This window comes from Dromiciops gliroides, chromosome 3, assembly GCF_019393635.1.
Source record: "Dromiciops gliroides isolate mDroGli1 chromosome 3, mDroGli1.pri, whole genome shotgun sequence".
Lineage (NCBI taxonomy): Eukaryota > Metazoa > Chordata > Mammalia > Microbiotheria > Microbiotheriidae > Dromiciops > Dromiciops gliroides.
The window spans coordinates 257,094,962-257,108,575 of NC_057863.1; the positions used below are offsets into that span (position 1 = coordinate 257,094,962).

Consider the following 13,614-nt stretch of genomic DNA (forward strand, 5'->3'; position numbering starts at 1 on the left):
CAAATGGGAGGCACTTGAGGAGCAAGCCATAAAAATCCAACTCACTGACTCAAGGCTATTCTAAACTATTGGGAAACCCCCTAAAAGAGTGTTTTTTTCTCTAAGGGAAATAGGTCTCTCAATGGTTACAAATATAGACCAGCCTCTTCCACTATTTCTTCTTTTTCTAATTTTTTTTTCCCTGCTATTTCTTACGTACCAATTTTAACTGCTGCTAGGACCAAGGAAGTGCCATGATCTTTTCCTTTTCTCTAAGGGACCCCTTTCATTAGACCTATGCTCGAATATAGTGAATGGGTTCAGTCCCAGGGGAGCATAGCCTATAATGAGAGGTGTAAGTACCTTGGGATACTTCATTTAGGTTTATTTCATGTCTTGGGTTTTCCCAAAGGGGAGAGTAGAAAGGGACTCAACATGCAGTATAAATCTGGTATGGCATACCTATTTATTTCCTTTACAAAAGCTTGCACAAGGACAAATTGAACTATTGTTATACTCTCCCAGGAAGTTGCAACTTAAACATCAGAACATGAAGCTGTGGGATTGCTGAGAAGGTATTTTATTTCACTTTGCTTTGCACTGTCCCCTTTAAGGTAAATATTTTTTGCCAAACTAGGTCAGGGCTTGGATTAATCATCTTGCAGGTCTTTTCTGATTTAGAATTCCCTCTAGTACCAGTCAGTTTCAACTGTTGGACTTAAGATACATAATGTTTGGAACTCAGCAATTTGTCTCCAAGACTAGACACATCCAATTCAGGATTTCTGTTTGAGCACCAATGATTTGGCAAAGAAACACAAAGCAATAAAAACAGACAGAGGCTTAGGCTTATCCAACTTAGTTGAGTTCCCCTGCTCTCACTGCTATATGGAAGCCATAAGCACATTGCTGGGATAGCTTGAAGGTCAAAAGAGAGAGAACCCAATAGAAGACAGTATCTGCTTTTACACACAAGAACACAAGAGATGGTTTAGGGTAGGTCATTCACTCCCTTTTAAATATCCACTGAATCAGGGGCTCTTCCTAAGATCAGCTGCCAATAAAGAGGTTGCTTCATTATCTCCAAAGTGCCAGAATCCTTCAGAGTTTAGTCACACATGGCCAGAGGGAAGCATCTATGGACTTCCTCATTCATAAAACACGAAAGCTATTTCTGATAGCAAATGCAGTTATCCACAAGGAAGGGCAACTCTGCAATTATACAAGAAAACCTTATATGATTTTAGTTAAATTACTGGACCTGTTTTCTCCCTTGTAAAATAAGGGGGCTTAATTAGATGATCATGGTCAAACTGAGACTCACATTAATCCAAGGTTTACAAGTCTGGAACCTAAACAAACTTGAAGGTAATAGGTCCTAGATTGGCTCTAGAAATTTTCATTCAAATGGTTAAGGTGGAATTACCAGCCTTCTCATCAGCACTTCCAAAAGTGCATTGAGAGCAACTGAGGTGGGCAATAAGTGATTTCCTCTGGCCACAGATGGGCAGCCCTAATACAGGAGCAGTATTTGCCCTCAGGTAAGGAAACCCTACAAAGTTCAGAAAAGGGCTCCACCAAGTTCTTTCTTCCTGTTCCCCTTTGCAACTTACTGGCCTTTCCCAAAACTAGTGAAGCAGTTGTTGCCCTGAGCTCCAGTGCCCTAGGCCCTGGTATCTTCTCTGGTCATTCCTGGGTGTGTGAAGCTATGTGAGCCTGGGCGCCACCTATCAGGTAAAACAACCTATGGGCTGGGAGCCTAGGAAGGAGGAAGAAAGGCTAGGGAGGAGGCGGAGGAGGAAGTAGCCTGAGGGCTCCCAGAACTGCGGTAGTTGTGTGAGTTCACCTGTGCTTTGTCGGGGAGGAGTCGGGCATAGAGTTCTGTCCCCACAGCAGGTAAGTGATACCTGGGGGAGAAAATAAAAAGAAAACCTATCTGTTCTGGCAGTGGGGATCGAGGACAATCTAAGCGCTGGTTTGTCGGTTTATCTGGATGTCCTGTGTCTCGTTTGGGCTGGAGGCTTTTACATCTAGGCAGATGTAGCTGGATCGAGGGGCACTGTGTCCCGTATTAACAAACCCAACGCTCCTGCCCAAGCATGTATATAAAGAATAGGAGTCACTTAAAAGCCTGAAATAAATATGGATTTTGGACAAATAGGGGAGAAGGGGAAGGAGCCGGTGGATCACTTCTGATCAAACGCTGCAGTTTAAACTTATCCGACTAGCCCAGGACTTGGGGTGAGTAAACTCTGGCCCTCATGGTTTTTAGCCCCTAAGGGAAACTTTTCTACACGAGTAGTTCTTGCGGAAGGGACCTTGCCTTTTTAAATGCTAAATTGGTGGATGGAGGAAGCCCAAATAAAATTTTTTTTTTTTGGTGGCAAGTGCCTTTTGGCTCTGGAAAGACTTTGGCTCTTGCTACTGAATCAATTTGCAAAAGAAAGAGACTTACTTCCTGGTGGTTGAACACTTTGGTGGGTACATTTACTCCCCCCCCCCCCCTTACCTCTGGATTAGGACCGAGGGTGAGAACTAGATTTTCTGGCTGAACTGGTAGTTTCTTTGTGGAAAATCTCAGTAGGCAAAGATGCCGTGGATGTTACCTGAGGAACTTCTGCTTTTCAATTAATACTAAGTTTATAGGTCATTTAGCAACTTGTTTGATGCTATCAGAGCTGTGGTTCTGTGAATGAGGGGAAGGGGTCTTGTGAAGTGTGTGATGTGGTTTGGATGGATCACTTTTGGCTCTCTAATTCTATGACTGGATTGAAATAGTTTGTGTAACTGTCCTTTATGGGATATCCTTTGGGGCTAGCTATGAAGATGATTGGGGGTGGTGGTGGAAATAACTCAAAGGATATGCTCTTGGTCTAACAGAGCAGTTTGAACCTCTTGGTTCATTTTAAATTCTGAGGGAGCCTTTTAGTGGTGTTTAGTTACTTGATCAAATCAGAGAAAAGGATTGACTGCCAATAAACTAATCTCTGGTTAGAAGAATGCCATTTGTTTCAATATGTGTTTTGTCTGATTTTTTTTTAAACTTTGAAACTTAGTCCCTTGAAAAAGGGTCAGGTTGTCTGTCTAAAGCGGGAGAAGACTGTTGGCGTAGCAGCATTTTGTGGCTTGTAAACCTCCCTCCTTTGAAGACGAACCTGGACAGCTATATAACTGGTCTAGTTTGACCACAGATCCTTAAATTTGATTTTCCACGGGAATAATGTAGCAATACTGGAACCGTCACTGAACGTAAGACATGGACACCTTATTCTAAAGGCGCTTCTGAAGATTATTGTTCTAAACTTCAAAGTTTTGAAACTATATAAATCTGTAAGGAACATTGCAAACTCTATTGGTAAAAGGCTCCCGGGAGTGTTTGTTTCCCTGGCTGACATCAATTACTTTGCACTGGGATAGAGACAAAGCTTTTGGGAGGCCTGGGAATTCGTATGCATGTATATATTCATTTTATCTCTCTCCCCTCTACACAAAACAATGAAACATGCTTCCCTCCCCCCTCGCCTTTTGTGGCCTTTCCTGGGACTGTTTCTTGTTCTTCCAAACTCCTGGGGTCTAGAAAACTAAGTGCCTGCAGTAGTTTCACAGCTTTTGTAGAAGAGGAATGGAAGTAAGGAAACAAGTATTTAATCACCTACTTACTATATGCCAGGCCATGTGCTAAGGGCTTTACGAATACTATCTCATTTTTCCTTCACAACAACCCTGTGAGTTCAGCACTATTACCCTCATTTTACAGTTGAGGAATTTGAAACAGATGGTTAAAGTGACTTGCCCTGGAACACAACTAGTAAATGTCTGAAGCTGCATTTGAATTCGGATCTTTCCGGTTTAGGGCACGAGCACCAAAAGCTACTTTTAGGTCTTATTGGATCCAAGTGAATTGTTTTGAACAGAAATGATGAAAAGGCCCTTGAGTGAAATGGCTCACTTTTATATATATATTTATTTATTTAATATGGACCTGTGATTGCAATGATATTGGTATTACTAGGTAGGAACTTACTCTACCTTTGAAGATCTGTAATTTCTTTGATTTTTAATTTTAAAGAGTTGCCTAAGGGTACGAGGAGGTTAAGTGTCTTACTCAGAGTCACACTGCCAGCCTACAGGTGTCAGAGGTGGCATTTCAACCCTTATTGTCCTGAATGGCACCTTGTACACTTCACTATTTCTTTCTCCAACATAGTCATCCTGGGGATGATCTTGAATTCTCCTTCAGCCATTCATTTCCAAAAATACTATTCCCATTGCACTTAATAAGTTTTTTTTAATAGGTAAGATCATATTAAAATGAATAGTAAAGGCAGCCTTGGAGGGAAGGACATTGACAAAAGATCTGGACTGTGTCAGTGTGGGGTTGGCAGAAGTTTGGGAGTTTCTAGGAGATGTTCAAAGGCACTCTATGCTTAGTAAGTAGCTATTATAAAAGATTAAGGCCGTAAGTTGGAAAAGACCACAAAATTCATACCTTCAAGTGTCTGAGGCTGGATTTGAACTCAGGTCCTCCTGAATCCAAGGCAAGTGCTTTATCCACTGCACCACCTAGTTGCCTCCTTATGCTTGTGTTTCTGTTGTCATTCAGTCAAATCCAACTCTTCAAGACCCCATTTAGGATTTTCTTGGCAAAAATATTGGAGTGTTAGGGCAGCTAGGTGGCGCAGTGGATAAAGCACCAGCTCTGGATTCAGGAGGGCCTGAGTTCAAATTTGACCTCAGACACTTTATACTTACTAGCTGTCTGACCCTAGGCAAGTCACTTAACCCTCATTGCTCTGCCCCCCCCCCCCAAATATTGGAATGGTTCGCCATTTCCTTCTCCAGTTCATTTTATAGATAAAGAAATAGAGGCAAACTTGGTTAAGTGACTTGCCCTTGGTTACACAGCTCCATCTGTGGCCAGATTTGAACTCAGTAAGATGAGTCTTTCTGCCTCTAGGCCCTGCACTCTATCAACTCTACCACCTAGCTGCTTAGCTGTGGTACTTTAGGGTACCCTAAAGGAAGGAGATTCTAGTTTAGCTGAAAAATGTAGAGAAAAGTTGTGAGAAATACTGATTGGTTAGAAGTACTGAAGCTGCCTCCTTTTAGTAATTTTTTTTCCTGTTTCCCCATTCCTGGCTGAATCCAGGTTAAGAGGATAGTGGTTGTATTTCCAGAGCTTGTGAGGTACCTTGTCTATTTGATAGTGCAAAGTATTTTTTTAGTCTAAGCTTCAGACTATTATTGGTAATGATAATCAGCAAGGATTTAAAATATAATATAATATAACTTTAAAAATAGTATTTTATTTTCTGCTATTACATGTAGAGACAATTTTAAACATGAATTTAAAAAATTTTTGAGTTCCAAATTCTCTTGCTACCTCCCTTCCATTACCCTTTCCTGAGATTAGTAAGCAATTTGATATAGGTTATACATTTGCAATGATGTAAAACATTCCCATACTAGTCATGTCATAAAAGAAAACAGACAAAAATCCCCAAGAAAAACAAAATAAAAAAGCATGCTTTGATCTGCATTCAGACTCATGTCAGTTCTTTCTCTGGAGGTGGATAGCATTTTTCATTATGAGTTCTTTGAAATTGTCTTGGGTCATTGTATCACTGCGAAGAGCTAAATCATTCATAGTTGATCACTGAAAAATATTGTTGGTAAGGGGTACAATGTTTTTCTGGTTCTGCTCACTTCACTCTGTATCAGTTCATGTAAGTCTTTCCAGGTTTTTCTGAGAGCATCCTGCTCATCATTTCTTGTGACACAGTAGCATTCCATTACAATAATATACCATAACCTTTTCAATCATTCCCCAACTGATGGGCATCTACTAAATTTCCAATTTTTTTGCCATGACAAAAAGAGCTGAATAGCTACTTTTGTATCCCCTACATTTTGGATACATGAGCCCCTGACCCGAAAAGCTGAGAAAATGATACTAAAGCATGAGTAACATCAGAGACCAACCCAGTCATATGAAGTTTTACAAGATCCTTTTGAGGCTCCTTCTAGCTCTAATATTATTTTGTATAAAGTGCTAAAACTTGTTATGATTAAGGTAAGTTTTAAGTCACCAAGAAGCCAGTATGGAGGAGATAACTTAAGTGGAAAGTATTGACTTGGCTTTTAATGTCACTTATTTAAAGTCAACTCTTGATGATTAGATACACATATGAAATAAAATAAGCCAAAACAAAAAGGTTTTCACCATATACATCAGGAGTTCTTAACATTTTTGGGTGTGTTCTGGACCCTTTTGGCAGTCCAATGAAACTTTATGGACCCTTTCTTGGAATAATGTTTGTGGCCTACAATCATAATTAAAGGAAATGCTATTTTCTAGTGAAAATAAACATTGATTTTTTCAAGTTCATGGACCCCTGAAATATAGTTTTCGATCTGGTATGGCTAGGTTACCTTCTCTTGAATTTTTTCCATTAATTCTTTTGACATTCTTGACCTTTTGTTCTTCCAGATGAATTTTGTTGTTATTTTTTCTAGCTCTATAAATATATATTTTTTGGCAGTTTAATTGTTAGGGTACTGAATAAGTAAATTAATTTGGGCAGAATTATTAGTTTTATCTTATTAGCTCAGCCTACCCATGAGCAATTGATATTTTCCACTTGTTTAGATTTGACTTTATTTGTGTGAATAATGTTTTGTAGTTGTGTTCATATAGTTCCGGGGTTTGTTTTGGCAGTTAGACTGCAAAGTATTTTATATTCTCTACAGTTATTTTAAATGGAATTTCTTTCTCTCTCTTAATGCTGGGCTTTGTTGGTAATATACAGAAATAGTGATGATTTATGTGGGTCTATTTTATGTTCTGCATCCTTGCTATAGTTATTTATTTCAAATAGTTTTTCAGCTGATTCTCTAGGATTCCCTCCCTAAGTGCACATCACATCATCTGTAAAGAGGAATAGTTTTGTTTCCTCATTGCCTGTTCCAATTCCTTCCATTTTTTTCCTTCTCTTTTTGCGAAAGCTAACATTTCTAGTACAATATAGAATAATAGTGGTGATAATAGGCAGTCTTGCTTCACCTTTTGTTTCATTGGGAAAACTTCCAGCTTATCCCCATCACTAATGGCTTTAGATAGTGCTTATCATTTTAAGGAAGGCTCCATTTATTCCTATGCTCTGTAGTGTTTTTAATAGGAATGGGTGCTGTATTTTATCAAAAGCTTTTTCTGCATCTACTGGTAATAGTGTATTATTCTGCTGATAAATTTCTGTAATCTCCTAATATTTTATTAAAAATGTTTGCATCTCAATATTCATTAGGGAAATTGGTGTATAATTTTCTTTCTCTCTTTTTGCTCTTCCTGGTTTGTGACAAATCTGCACCATATTGGTGTTATAAAAGGAATTTGGTAGGACTCCTTCTTTGCCTGTTTTCCCAAATAGTTTACATTGTATTGGAGTTCATTGTTCCTTAAATATTTGGTAGAATTCAGTTGTAAATCCATCTGGCCCTGAGGATTTTTTCTTAGAGAGTTCTTTGATGGTTTGTTCAATTTCCTTTTCTAAAATGGGACTACTTAAATATTCTTTTTCCTCTTGTTAATCTGGGCAATTAATTTTTTTGTAAATATTCATATACTTTCATTTAGGTTGTCAGCTTTATTGGCATATAATTGGACAAAATATTTCCTAATGATTTCTTCAATTTTCTCTTCATTGGTGATGAATTTACCCTTTTCATTTTTGATAGTGTAATTTGGTTTTCTTTACTTTTTTAAAAATGCAAATTAACCAATGATTGATCTATTTATTTTTTTTTCTTGATCAATTGTTGTGTTTTTTGTTTGTTTGTTTATTTTTTTGGTGAGGCAATTGGGGTTAAGTGACTTGCCCAGGGTCACACAGCTAGTAAGTGTCAAGCATCTGAGGCCGGATTTGAACTCAGGTCCTCCTGAATCCAGGGCCAGTGCTCTATCCACTGCACCACCTAGCTGCCCCTATTTATTTTTTTCTTAAAACCAGCTCTTAGTTATATTTATTAGGTCAATAGTTTTCTTGCTTTCAATTTTATTAATCTCTCCTTTGATGTTCAGTATTTCTAATTTGTTGTTTAATTGGGGATTTTTAATTTGTTTTTTTCCCCCTAGCTTTATTAGTTGCTTGCCCAATTTATCTTTTCTTTTATTGATGTAAGAATTTAAAGAAATAAAATTTCGGGGCGGCTAGGTGGAGCAGAGGATAGAGCACTGGCCCTGGAGTCAGGAGGACCTGAGTTCAAACCCGACCTCAGACACTTAACACACTTACTAGCTGTGTGACCCTGGGCAAGTCACTTAACCCCAATTGCCTCACTAAAAAACCAAACAAAAAACCCCAACATAATGAAATAAAATTTCCCCTAAGTACTACTTAGGTCGTATCCTATAAATTTTGGTATGTTGTATCATTGTTGTCATTCTCTTTAATGTAATTATTGATTGTTTCTGTGATTTGTTGTTTAATCCATTCATTTTTTAGGATTAGATTAGTAAACTTCCGACTAATTTTAAGCTATTTTCTCATAGCCCTTTATTAAATGTAATTTTTACTGCATTTTGATCTAAAAAGTATGCATTTAATATTTTTGCCTTTCTGCATTTGAATGTGAGGTTTCTTTGTCCTAAAACATGGCCAATTTTTTTTGTAGGTGCCATTGCCATTGTGATAAATAAGTAAGCAAGCAAACAAACAAGAAAATAAATAAATAAATATCCCCCCTTTCTATCCCCTCTTTTTGTGGGTTGTATTGCTCCAGAATTCACTTATTAGCTTGATTTTAAGTTGTTTAAAGGGAAACTGGGGAGAGTTCAGGCAACTTCCTGGCTTTTCTCTGCCATCTTGGTTCTTCTTCCCTGCTGATTTTATTAAGCTCCAGCTTCCTAAATGAGAGCTGTGACCCCCTAAAAGAATTCACATAGGAAAATAAACAAGTGAATGAGGAGATTTTCTTCTTAGTCACCCATTAATTTTATTTTTTTTAGATACTCATCCCATCACATTCAACTCTCACCTGTGCTTTCTTTATATGTATACTCCTTTTAATTTCCCTAATAATGAGAAATGTTTTGGGAATTACAGGTATCATTTTCCCAAGTAGGAATGTAAACAATTTAACCTTATTAAATCCCATATGATTCCTCTTTCCTGTCTATTTTTTTATGCTTTTTCTGAGTCTTGTATTTGAAAGTCCCTATGTTATTGAATATCAGTTTTGCCTCTGAATGGTTATACTCACTTTTCCTGGGTAGGTGATTTTTTTGATTGTAATCCTAGCTTTTTTGCCTACCAGAATATCATATTCCAAGCCCTCTGATCCTTTTATGTAGAAGCTGTTAAATCTTGTTTTATCCTGACTGTGGCTCCATGATACTTAAATTATTTCTTTTTGGGTGCTTGCAGTATTTTCTCTTTCACCTGAGAGCTCTGGAATTTGTCTATAATATTCCTTGGAGTTTTCATTTTGGTCTCTCTTTCAGTAGGTGATCAGTGGACTCTTTCAATTTTTATTTTACCTTCTGGTTCTAGAATATTAGGGCAGTATTCTTTGATAATTTTTTGAAAGTTGCTGTCCCAGGCTCCTTTCTTTTTTTATCAAGACCTTTATGTAGTTCAATAATTCTTAAGTTATCTCTCTTGGATCTATTTTTCCAGGTCAGTTGTTTTTCCAATGAGATATTTCACATTTTCTTGTACTTTTTCATTCTTTTGATTTTGTTTGATTCTTAAAGTCTCAAAGTCATTAGCTTCCACTTGCCCAATTCTAATTTCTAAGGAATTATTGTCTTAAATAAGCTTTTGTACTTCCTTTTCCATTTGGTCAATTCTCTTTTTAAAGGAGTTCTCTTCAGTGAATTTTTGTTTATCCTTTTCCATTTGGCCAATTCTACTCTTCAAGACATTCTTCTCTTTGTTGAACTTTTATGCTTTTTTTTTTTAACCATTTGGCCTATTTCCTTGTTTTTTTAGGTGTTGTTTTCTTGAGGTAGGGGTGTGTGTGTGTGCACACGCATGTGTGCACATGTGTGTTTCCTTTACCAAGCTGTTCATACTTTTTTTCATGATTTTCTTCCATACCTCTCATTTCTCTTCCCAATTTTTCCTCTACCTCTCTTATTATTATTTTAAAATCCTTTTTGAACTCTTCCATGGTGTGGGCCAGTTCATATTTTCCTTTTCAGCTTTGGATGGAGTAATTTTGACTTTGTTGTCTTCTTCCAAGTTTGTGTTGTTTTGATCTTCCTTGTCACCATAGTAACTTTCTATAGTCTAGATCTTTTTCTTCTGTTTGCTCATTTTCTAGCCTATTTCTTGACATTTAACTCTATGCCAAAGTGAGGCTCTGCTTTCCGAGTGGAGGGGGCACTGTCCCAGACTTGAAGTTTGTGTGTGTGTTTGTGTGTATGTAGCTGTTTTCAGAGGTAATTCTGGGGATCTGTATGTTTTTAGTTCTTCCAAGGTGGTATGATTTAGGGAGAGGTCTGTTTACTACTCTCCTGTACTGTGCACTGATCTGTGAACAACAAGTACTCTTCTCTACCCTGGAATTGACTAGGTCCCCATTGCCCCTTAGGCCACAAATTCTGGTATGCTAGTGTTCCTCCTTACTCTGGGACTGAGACCTAGATCCACGTATGCACAATGCAACAGAGTCCTTCCCTTGGTACCAGCAAAGGGACCCCTGTGATTTCCTTCAGACCAGTTGTCCCAGCTCCTTACTGTCTATGGTTTGAGAGGTTGGGAAACAGCCACTGTTTTAGTTGCCCCCAAGGCCTACTTCTGGTTTGCTGGCCGGCCTGTATTAGACTGCATTCCACTCCCACCCTGGTGCAACAGACTTTCTTGCCAACCTTCTAAGTTGTCTTTGGCTGGAAAATGGTTTCACTCCATCTTTTTGTGGGTTTTGCCATTCGAGTTTATTTTGAGTCATTATTTAAAGTTATTTGGAAGCTATTCACAGAAATACATTGATCCAAGTCAACTCTGAAGGACTTATGATGAAAGATACTATCCATCCCCAGAAAAAGAACTGATGGTATTGTAATACAGATTGGAGCATACAAACACACACACACACATTATATATACATATATAGATATCTATCTATCTATATATGCATACAAATTATTTTTCTTAAAGTTTTTTGGTATATTTTCTTTCACAATATGGCTAATATGGAAATGTTTTACATGACTATATATGTATGACATATTGAATTGTTTGCCTTCTCAAAGGGGTGGGGTGGAGAGGTAGGAAGGGAGAAAATTTGGAACATAAAAGTTTTAAAGTTTTGTTTTTGTTTTTAGTTTTAGTTTTTTTTAAAGTTTTAAAAAAGATGTTGAAAATGATTTTTACATGTAATTGGGGAAAATAAAATGCTAAAAAAAAGCTATTTGGAGGGGCTTGGGGGAGAGCTTTTTTTTTTTTAAACCATCTGGGCTCTCCCTCATTTATTGTTTCTTAATGTCAGGCTCTGCAAGGAGCTTTGTTTCCAGTTCTTTGTGACTACAAAGAATTCTGTAGTGAATGTTTTTGTGCATATGGGGTGTTTTTTTGGTCTTTGATCTTACTGGGATATATTTCTAGCAGTGGGAATTTTGAGTTAAAGGGTATGGACATTTTTGATGCATAATTCTAAATTATTTTCCAGAATGGTTGAATCAATTCACAGCGCTACCAAAAAGCACCTTTCTAACAGTGACTATTCCTGTCTTTTGTCAGAATTTCCAATTTTCTGGGTGTGATGTGGAACCTCAGTTATTTTGAAACATATTTCTCTTATTAGTGATTTGGAACAATGTTTTTTATTCATTATTTTCATTTATCATTTTGAGTGCTGCTCATTTCCTTCATTTATCCATTGTGGAATACATACACACATATACACTGATACACACATACATACACACATATACACTGATACATACATACATACAAACACATTTGAGTTTCTTAAATGTTAATTAATTAATAAATATTTATTAAGTGCCTACTATGTGTCAAGCACAGTGATAAGCTCTGGGAATCTGAAGAAAGGTAAAAGACAGTCCTTCCTCTCTCTCTCTCTCTCAAGCAGGCACAGTACAGTTTATTCATTGTTTATTAAAAAAACCATCTTATGTGGTTGCCACAGCAGCTGCCTGGGTCCTCTGGACAGACACCCAAGTATGAGTCTTCACAAGATGGTTGGTGAATTCCTGATAGGGAGACATAGTAAACACAGTCTCCTTCCATAGGTCTGGGGTTAGGTTTTGGAGATGGAATTGAAGGTAGCTTTAGCAAAGTTGCTCAGAGTGGCAGTACAGCTCCTTGTAGAAGTATAGCAGTCATCAATTCCAGCCATCATCAGGAGCTTCTTAGGCACAGGAGCTGAAACAATGCTAGTACCTTGAAGGGTAGGGATCAGGTGCACCAAAACCGATCTACAGTGCCCAGTGACCTTTCAGGGCACTGTGTGAGGCTTGTCAATCTTGTTCCCCCAGTAGCCACATTTCATAGGAATGATGGACAGCTTGGCCAGAATGATAGCACCATGAATAGTTGTGGCTGCTTCCTTGGAGCACTTGACACCCAAGCCAACACAGCCATTGTAGTTGCCAATGGCCACAAAAGCCTTGAACCTGGTACGTTGTCCAGCTCTAGTTTGTTTCTGAACAGGCATGATCTTTAGAACCTCATCCTTCAATGAAGACCCCAGGAAGGAATCTATGATCTCAGATTCCTTAATAGGAAGGGAGAAAAGATAGATTTCCTCCAAAGACTTGATCTTCATGTCCTTGACTAGCTGGCCCAACTTGCTGACAGGAACCCACTCCTTATCTTTTCCTCCTTGGCCCCTCCTTGGCCCCACCTTGGCCATGGCTCCGACTTCGACCTTGGCCCCCACTGCCGAAGCCACTGCAGAAGCCCCCTCAGCCTCCAACTCCAGGGCCCCTCTGGGGCCTCCAGCTCCTCCTGCACTACCGGCGTGATCCACCATTTGGTGTTTGTTAGAAGGAGGACAATCCTTCCTCTTAAGCTGCTCATAGTCTAATGAAGAACACAGTGTGCAAATGTAAAAACACTCCACAAATAGGATACATTTGAGATAATCAACAGAAAAGGCATTTTTAATGAAAGGGAATTGGGAGAGGCTTTCTGTAGAAGGTGGTTTTTTGTTTGGACTGGAAGGAATACAAGGAAGCCTGGAGATAAGAAGATGAAGAAAGGAGATCATTCCAGGAATGGGAACAGCCAGTGAAAACTGCTCCTTATTCACATTCCCTTCGACGTCCCTTCACCCATGTTCCCCTCTGGTTAGAACCCCTTCCACTGTGCTCTCTGTAATGCTTGCTTGATAGGCAACAAAATCACTTTCATCTTAAATCTTTTATTTTCCCTTCAATCTTTGGGTTCTTCCCTGATGACATAGGCTCCGTGGCTACCCCTTTCAGTACTTGCTTCACTTTCATTCATTCCTCTTGAACCGTGTTGGTTGAGGGGAGGGAGTTGCTTCCCATGGCTGCTTCCAGATTCTCCCTCTACCACCATCACTCATCATTTCTACTCTATTCATAATCATACTCTTTGACTTTGAGGTTCACCCAGTCCATATCTACCATTCAATTAAAATTC

The 13,614-nt window shown here is 38.5% G+C and overlaps 1 protein-coding gene and 1 pseudogene across 1 annotated transcript in view; one reads left to right on the forward strand and one right to left on the reverse strand.

Moving 5' to 3' along the window:
* The first annotated feature begins 1,760 nt into the window (after nt 1-1,760).
* TMPRSS2 (transmembrane serine protease 2) overlaps nt 1,761-13,614 on the forward strand; it is a 115,304-nt gene continuing 103,450 nt past the window's right edge. The window contains exon 1 of the mRNA XM_043995711.1: nt 1,761-1,875. The gene's annotated coding sequence lies outside the window, so the exon portion shown is untranslated. The remainder of the gene's footprint in view (nt 1,876-13,614) is intronic.
* Nucleotides 12,117-13,530, reverse strand: LOC122747431 (annotated as a pseudogene).